The sequence below is a fragment of the Eucyclogobius newberryi genome, unplaced genomic scaffold (genome assembly GCF_026437365.1).
Source record: "Eucyclogobius newberryi isolate DKJ021-1_F unplaced genomic scaffold, fEucNew1.0.hap1 SCAF_16, whole genome shotgun sequence".
Lineage (NCBI taxonomy): Eukaryota > Metazoa > Chordata > Actinopteri > Gobiiformes > Gobiidae > Eucyclogobius > Eucyclogobius newberryi.
The window spans coordinates 6,899,853-6,908,569 of record NW_027315790.1 but is presented as its reverse complement, the minus strand read 5'-3'; positions in this window follow the sequence as shown (position 1 = coordinate 6,908,569).

Genomic DNA, 8,717 nt, shown 5'->3' with positions numbered 1-8,717 from the left:
TGCCCAGGGTCTGGGGTCCTGAGGCAGAGCAGTGCCATGTGTGTCGATAAACAGGAAATAGCTAATGCAATATGACAAGAGTATTGCACAAAACTCTAGGTACAAACCATCTTGGTGGGCCTGCACTAAATATGATGTATGAAATAATGGATTTTGCAGACTTTCTGAGGGCCCCTCCTTGCACTGGGCCCTTATAAATCATAAGCTAAATTTCAATAAGCTCAATAAGCAAACAACAAATGCTACAATGCTTTAGAGAAGTAATCGTCCTCTTCAGCACCTAATCTCCTAAGGCGGTTGTAACAACAAACCCTGTAGTTTAGACTAGATATATTATAGTTTTTAATAAAAGTTAATCATTTTCAGTCCTCTGTCCTCTAAACGACTTGCATCCAGAATGTAACTCTTTCACGCATGATCACCCTGAGTATACTACCCAGATTAGAGGACACCAAAAACCAAAAGTTGGTGTGGTAACGCTGATATCTTTATTAACTATTAAGAACGCTGGGTTACATTTTGACTCGTGTTACATCTCGGCGCGTCCAGATGGCTTTGACTCAGGCAGCTGACTCATATTTGTGGGAGAAAAAGTGCGTTTGGATTTCAGCCTGGGTCTTCATGTATCTGTGAGTCAGGAGTGTTGGGTCCAGTGTTGGAGAAGTCAGTTCATTCACCTGCTCATTAATATCTAATTAGGAGTGGGAAGAGAGAGAAAGCCACAGGTCTTAGTCATGCTCTTCCAGTAAAGGACACAATGGCACGGCTGTAGCCAAAGGAAAGACAAAGGAGAGCTCCTGGTCAGGTTTAAGAGGCTAATATTAGACAAACTTGGAAGCATTGGATAGTGTAATAATGAAATGTATGCAAAAAAGGAGTTGGTGATATTGACCATATTTTTGCAGTGCATCAGGAATGTACAAAAATGTGTTTATAAATGTCTTGGTTGTTGTTCAAGTATCGTACAAAATGTGAATGGACCATCAAATTAACCACAAAAGTGCAGAGCTTTATTCATTAGATGTTTCTGTCAAATACAAAAGAGTAAAATAATATCTGGACTATTGATTAAAATACACATGGAAAGACTGTTTATAACAAAGACAATGGCATTATTGAATCAAAATGCCATTAAAGAATAAACAATTTCAGATTTTCATCAATAATACACAACTATATTCTATCTAGAAGCCTTCAGCCATCATATTTCAATGTATTAACCCTGTAGTTTAGAGCTACACAAACATACGTGTGATTCTTGTATGTCAGTTATAGGCTTATTTCAGTCTTATGTCAATTCTTCTGGACGCATTTGAACTTTGAACACAATCCTATTATTCAATCCAACTCATTTTAATATTTTTTTACATAATTTGTGGTCATTGAATCATGGCTCCTTGAGAAGGGAAGCCAGAATGAGTCCTGAGCACTTGAAGAAACCTTAATCAGATCCGGCTTTTAAGCATATCACATGAATAAGACAGGTGACCGTGCACATCCTTGACTGATAGATTTGAGTGAGTCCATTCATACTCCAGTCCTAATGTTCCGGTGACAAGAGTTGACTCTGCATAGAGAGGGGACTGTCCACCGGCTGTCCCTCTCAAAGACCCCCCCCCACCCTCCCCTCTGCTCCTGAAGTGACCCGGGCCCTTCATGAAGCCCGGGGACAAAAGCCTGGCACGTGTGCATTCAGCTCCACCTCTGACCCCCCACACGCCTTTTATCTATCCACTCTTTCTTTTTGGAGAGTCTTTGGGGCCCATCTGCCACAGTGTGCTGCAAGTTTATTGTTTGTCTTAGAGGAAAACTTCCAAATTAATCAAAATGTTTTTGATGAGGTTTTTCTGACAATATCTGACTCTGGTAAATAACTGGCTGTTTGAAAATCAGATAAGAATAAAACCATCACTTAATCGTAATTTGGTATTTTTCATGGTTACAGTTAAGCTCAATTTTTGTATGTATTCATATTGTATATGTTTTATGGATTGATTCTAATAAAATAAAAAAAAAACTATTGGAAATTTGCCACATAAAATTAAGGACAACAACAAATATTGAAGAACAGCAAAGACACAGTATAAATTCATTCTGAAGAAAAGAGATTTAAAAGGATATAAATGACAATAATGTGATGTAACGTTCATGTCTGCTTCAGCGCTGCGACACTGCACGTGGAACAAACAAAGGTTCTCTTATGTCGTGCTTTTGCTTTTGAACTATTAACGTTTCTTTATGGGGGGGGGGAAATGTCACTGTTAACAATATCAAAATTCCACCAGAAATAGAATACATGACATAAAGACTCCTGCTGACCGGTGTGTGGGAAGAGAAAGGTGGAGAGAAACCATTTGACCTCAAAGGCAAGACATTTAGATTACGTTAGAGTGGGGCAAATGCAAAATGACCAAAACTGTAACTACTGTATTTTCATTAGCTAAAACTATGATTAAAAGTACATAAAGTAATAATATTCTCGCCAATTAATAAAAACTAAACCTCCAGTAAATGAATAAAAGTGAAGGGTGAGGACTAGATCCAAGTTCCACTTTTCTGTCCCAGAACCTCAAACCGGAGCAGAAACATGTCTGAACATATGCACCAAGCACTGCAACACAGTCTGTCTTCAAATAGTAGACTAAATAGACCAAATCTAGACTAAAACTCCTAAAAAGAATTTTGGTTAAAAAAAACTAAGACTCAAAAGATTTGAGCCGGGATCTGTACTTTGAGCTCTAGTACATTTTTAAACTGGACTGACAAGAAGAAAGTACTTTTATTTTGTCCCATATCTGTACTTTTACTGAAGCAAGAAGCACAGTTGAGTTCTTCTTCCATCACTGATCATTCCGAGGAGATCTTAGCAGTTTTGAGCAGTAGAGAGTTCATCCACTGTGCCAAAGGTTAGTGGTTCAAGTCCTTTCTCCTTCCAGTGCAAACCTTTATTGTGTCCTTGGGCATGACATTAAACCATTGTTTCCCTCCATACAGTGCACTGGTGCATTAATGTGTAAGTCAGTTTTACATTGATGTAAAGCACTAATGCAATCATGTGACTTATTCTTACATATCTTATTAAAATACTGTACCTTTCAATATTCTTTCAAAATGGTTGTTTTGGTGCATGACGAAATATAAATAATGCAAATATAAATTAAAATATAAAAGAGACACTACAGACAAAACTATATTTGTTATGTATGTATGTATATATGCATATATATATATATATTTTATATTATTATAATATTATATTATTATTATATTTTTTTTGTCTGTTTGTTTTCTCAACATACAAACTGTCTAATGGGCTCCTAAAGATGTGTTATTGTATTAACATTCCAACTCCAAAAAAGTAAGTGAAATCTGATTTTCAATTTTCAGTAAGATCTAAATTTCGCAAATAGTTAAATAAGACATTTAAACCTGGTTCTATCCAATTTGTAGGTTTATATGTCCCAAATGTATAAAATGTTTGGCAATTGTTACACATAAATGCCTTGTTTTGATTGAAAACTATTTTTTCTTCTTAGATTCATATAAGTAAACAACAGCATTTGTTTCAAATAGATATCTCTAGATTTAAAATGTTATTCCTTTTCACCTACAGTGTCTCGCCTTAAAACATACATAGTAAAAAACATTATTAGTCCAACAGTGACAGCTATTTCACCCCGAATAACAATAAATCCCAATTATTCCCTCTAAATGCTCCATGTATTGCTCAACGCTGCAGATATTAAACTTATTTGAGAGCGCACGTTGCATTTGGCTGTTCCGGGCTCAGGTCCCGATGGGAGTCCTGTCAGCTGCCCTTTGACCTCCACCTCTGCGGGGTAGGCGCTCAATAAGCCTGATCAATAATGAATCTATGTGCGGTGAAATGGTGTGACAGATATCCCTCCCACAAGCATCCTCCGCAGCCAACTGCCCGGGGACGCCTCCGGGCCAGGATCTCCCGCACGCAAAATATCACCGTTCATAATAAGAAATGTCAGAATATGCAGTTTGAAATGGAATATGGGGGGTGTGTGTGGGTGAGTATATTGAGTAAGGAGATATGTCTCTTCAGTGTGATGTATTTGACGGAATGAAATCAATGCAAATTTGACGTTGGCGATAACAAAACATATTGGAATATGGAGCTCTGAGTTGTGAATTTGAGTAGAAAAAACCTGTAATAAACATACTTGAACTACCTTTACGACAGCCCTGGGACAGCATGCTTTGTTATGTAAGAAAAGCAGGCAGATTTGCTCTAATTAAAGCTGTTGAACCTGATTAGAAAGCCATGAAAGGAGAAAGTCTGATTACTCTTTATCACTTTGCTAATATTTACATGGATATTTTGGCAACCAGCACAGCTGTAGAATGCTTATGTCAGTTGGAGAAGTAAAACAGGGTGGACCACCAAAGGACGTGCACTCAGCTCATCCTGAAGCATCTTATAAGCCACGATTCAACTGATGCAAATGTAATTAATGTTTCCAACTGACTAAAAGCAAAATTGTACTTGAATTCTATTTTTTATCATGAGGCCGATCTCAGCAATTCACAAAAAAAATTGAGTAATTCCAAGTTTGTGTGGCTGTGAGATGAGGCTAAACAAGAAACTACTTCAGATTATATAGCACATGTTACCAACACAAAGTCTCCAAAGTGCTGCACAGAGTACAAAACAAGCACAAGCAAAATATGTGAAATAACGTAAAATAAAGAAATACAAACATACAAACCAAATACAAACAAATTAAAAACAATACAAATATACAAAATAATGAAAGACAGTCAGAGGACCACACAATTCTCATAGGGAATATTTTATAATATAATATATTTTAAGTGCTCTGCATTGATAAACAGGAAACCATTTATATTAATGTGTGCTAGCTTTGTTGAGCTAAGTCTGTCTGTACAGCGTACTTAAGTTAGCATCACTGGAAGTATGGCGGTTTGTCACAAGAGCTCGCTCTGGTGTGTGGCTCCTCCTTAGGTGTGTAGTCCCTCCTTAAGGGTGTAGTTCCTCCTTAGGTGTGTAGTCCCTCCTTAGGTGTGTAGTCCATCCTTAGGTGTGTAGTTCCTCCTTAGGTGTGTAGTCCCTCCTTAGGTGTGTAGTCCCTCCTTAGGTGTGTAGTTCCTCCTTAGGTGTGTAGTTCCTCCTTAGATGTGTAGTTCCTCCTTAGGTGTATAGTCCCTCTTTAGGTGTGTAGTCCCTCTTAGGTGTGTAGTTCCTCCTTAGGTATGTAGTCCCTCCTTAGGTGTGTAGCCCCTCCTCAGGTGTGTAGTTCCTCCTTAGGTGTGTAGTTCCTCCTTAGGTGTGTGGCTCCTCCTTAGGTGTGTAGTTCCTCCTTAGGTGTATAGTCCCTCTTTAGGTGTGTAGTCCCTCTTAGGTGTGTAGTTCCTCCTTAGGTATGTAGTCCCTCCTTAGGTGTGTAGCCCCTCCTTAGGTGTGTAGTCCCTCCTTAGGTGTGTAGTTCCTCCTTAGGTGTGTAGCCCCTCCTTAGATGTGTAGTCCCTCCTTAGGTGTGTAGTTCCTCTTTAGATGTGTAGTCCCTCCTTAGGTGTGTAGCTCCTCCTTAAGTGTGTAGTTCCTCCTTAGGTGTGTAGCTCCTCCTTAGGTGTGTAGCCCCTCCTTAGGTGTGTAGCTCCTCCTTAAGTGTGTAGTTCCTCCTTAGGTGTGTAGCTCCTCCTTAGGTGTGTAGCCCCTCCTTAGGTGTGTAGCTCCTCCTTAAGTGTGTAGTTCCTCCTTACGTGTGTAGCTCCTCCTTAGGTGTGTAGCTCCTCCTTAGGTGTGTAGCCCCTCCTTAGGTGTGTCGCTCCTCCTTAGGTGTGTAGTTCCTCCTTACGTGTGTAGCTCCTCCTTAGGTGTGTGGCTCCTCCTTAAGTGTGTAGTCCCTCCTTAGGTGTGTAGCTCCTCCTTAGGTGTGTAGTTCCTCCTTAGGTGTGTAGTTCCTCCTTAGGTGTGTAGCTCCTCATTAGGTGTGTAGCTCCTCCTTAGGTGTGTAGTTCCTCCTTAGGTGTGTAGTCCCTCCTTAGGTGTGTAGCTCCTCCTTAGCTGTGTGGCTCCTCCTTAGGTGTGTAGTCCCTCCTTAGGTGTGTAGCTCCTCCTTAGGTGTGTAGCTCCTTCTTAGGTGTGTGGCTCCTCCTTAGGTGTGTAGCTCCTCCTTAGCTGTGTGGCTCCTCCTTAGGTGTGTAGTCCCTCCTTAGGTGTGTAGCTCCTCCTTAGGTGTGTAGCTCCTCCTTAAGTGTGTAGTTCCTCCTTAGGTGTGTAGTTCCTCCTTAGGTGTGTAGCTCCTCCTTAGGTGTGTGGCTCCTCCTTAGGTGTGTAGCTCCTCCTTAAGTGTGTACTTCCTCCTTAGGTGTGTAGTTCCTCCTTAGGTGTGTAGTTCCTCCTTAGGTGTGTAGCTCCTCCTTAGGTGTGTAGCTCCTCCTTAAGTGTGTAGTTCCTCCTTAGGTGTGTAGTTCCTCCTTAGGTGTGTAGCTCCTCCTTAAGTGTGTAGCTCCTCCTTAGGTGTGTGGCTCCTCCTTAAGTGTGTAGTTCCTCCTTAGGTGTGTAGCTCCTCCTTAGGTGTGTAGCTCCTCCTCAAGGGTGTAGTTCCTCCTTAGGTGTGTGGCTCCTCCTTAGGTGTGTAGTCCCTCCTTAGTTGTGTAGCTCCTCCTTAGGTGTGTAGTTCCTCCTTAGGTGTGTAGTTCCTCCTTAAGTGTGTAGTTCCTCCTTAGGTGTGTAGCTCCTCCTTAGGTGTGTAGCTCCTCCTTAGGTGTGTGGCCCCTCCTTAAGTGTGTACTTCCTCCTTAGGTGTGTAGTTCCTCCTTAGGTGTGTAGTTCCTCCTTAGGTGTGTAGCTCCTCCTTAGGTGTGTAGCTCCTCCTTAAGTGTGTAGTTCCTCCTTAGGTGTGTAGTTCCTCCTTAGGTGTGTAGCTCCTCCTTAGGTGTGTGGCTCCTCCTTAGGTGTGTAGTTCCTCCTTAGGTGTGTAGTTCCTCCTTAGGTGTGTAGTTCCTCCTTAGGTGTGTAGCTCCTCCTTAGGTGTGTAGCTCCTCCTTAAGTGTGTAGTTCCTCCTTAGGTGTGTAGTTCCTCCTTAGGTGTGTAGCTCCTCCTTAAGTGTGTAGTTCCTCCTTAGGTGTGTAGTTCCTCCTTAGGTGTGTAGCTCCTCCTTAGGTGTGTGGCTCCTCCTTAGGTGTGTAGTTCCTCCTTAGGTGTATAGTCCCTCTTTAGGTGTGTAGTCCCTCTTAGGTGTGTAGTTCCTCCTTAGGTATGTAGTCCCTCCTTAGGTGTGTAGCCCCTCCTTAGGTGTGTAGTCCCTCCTTAGGTGTGTAGTTCCTCCTTAGGTGTGTAGCCCCTCCTTAGATGTGTAGTCCCTCCTTAGGTGTGTAGTCCCTCTTTAGATGTGTAGTCCCTCCTTAGGTGTGTAGTTCCTCCTTAGGTGTATAGTCCCTCCTTAGGTGTGTAGTCCCTCCTTAGGTGTGTAGCCCCTCCTTAGGTGTGTAGTTCCTCCTTAGGTGTGTAGCTCCTCCTTAGGTGTGTAGCCCCTCCTTAGGTGTGTAGCTCCTCCTTAGGTGTGTAGCTCCTCCTTAAGTGTGTAGTTCCTCCTTACGTGTGTAGCTCCTCCTTACGTGTGTAGCTCCTCCTTAAGTGTGTAGTTCCTCCTTAGGTGTGTAGCCCCTCCTTAGGTGTGTAGCTCCTCCTTAGGTGTGTAGCCCCTCCTTAGGTGTGTAGCTCCTCCTTAGGTGTGTAGCCCCTCCTTAGGTGTGTAGCTCCTCCTTAAGTGTGTAGTTCCTCCTTACGTGTGTAGCTCCTCCTTAGGTGTGTAGCTCCTCCTTAGGTGTGCAGCCCCTCCTTAGGTGTGTAGCTCCTCCTTAGGTGTGTAGTTCCTCCTTAGGTGTGTAGTTCCTCCTTAGGTGTGTAGCTCCTCCTTAGGTGTGTAGCTCCTCCTTAAGTGTGTGGTTCCTCCTTAGGTGTGTAGCTCCTCCTTAGGTGTGTGGCTCCTCCTTAAGTGTGTAGTTCCTCCTTAGGTGTGTAGCTCCTCCTTAGGTGTGTAACTCCTCCTTAAGGGTGTAGTTCCTCCTTAGGTGTGTGGCTCCTCCTTAGGTGTATAGTCCCTCCTTAGTTGTGTAGCTCCTCCTTAGGTGTGTAGTTCCTCCTTAGGTGTGTAGTTCCTCCTTAAGTGTGTAGTTCCTCCTTAGGTGTGTAGCTCCTCCTTAGGTGTGTAGCTCCTCCTTAAGTGTGTAGTTCCTCCTTAGGTGTGTAGTTCCTCCTTAGGTGTGTAGCTCCTCCTTAGGTGTGTGGCTCCTCCTTAGGTGTGTAGCTCCTCCTTAAGTGTGTACTTCCTCCTTAGGTGTGTAGTTCCTCCTTAGGTGTGTAGTTCCTCCTTAGGTGTGTAGCTCCTCCTTAGGTGTGTAGCTCCTCCTTAAGTGTGTAGTTCCTCCTTAGGTGTGTAGTTCCTCCTTAGGTGTGTAGCTCCTCCTTAAGTGTGTAGCTCCTCCTTAGGTGTGTAGCTCCTCTTTAGGTGTGTGGCTCCTCCTTAAGTGTGTAGTTCCTCCTTAGGTGTGTAGCTCCTCCTTAGGTGTGTAGCTCCTCCTCAAGGGTGTAGTTCCTCCTTAGGTGTGTGGCTCCTCCTTAGGTGTGTAGTCCCTCCTTAGTTGTGTAGCTCCTCCTTAGGTGTGTAGTTCCTCCTTAGGTGTGTAGTTCCTCCTTAAGTGTGTAGTTCCTCCTTAG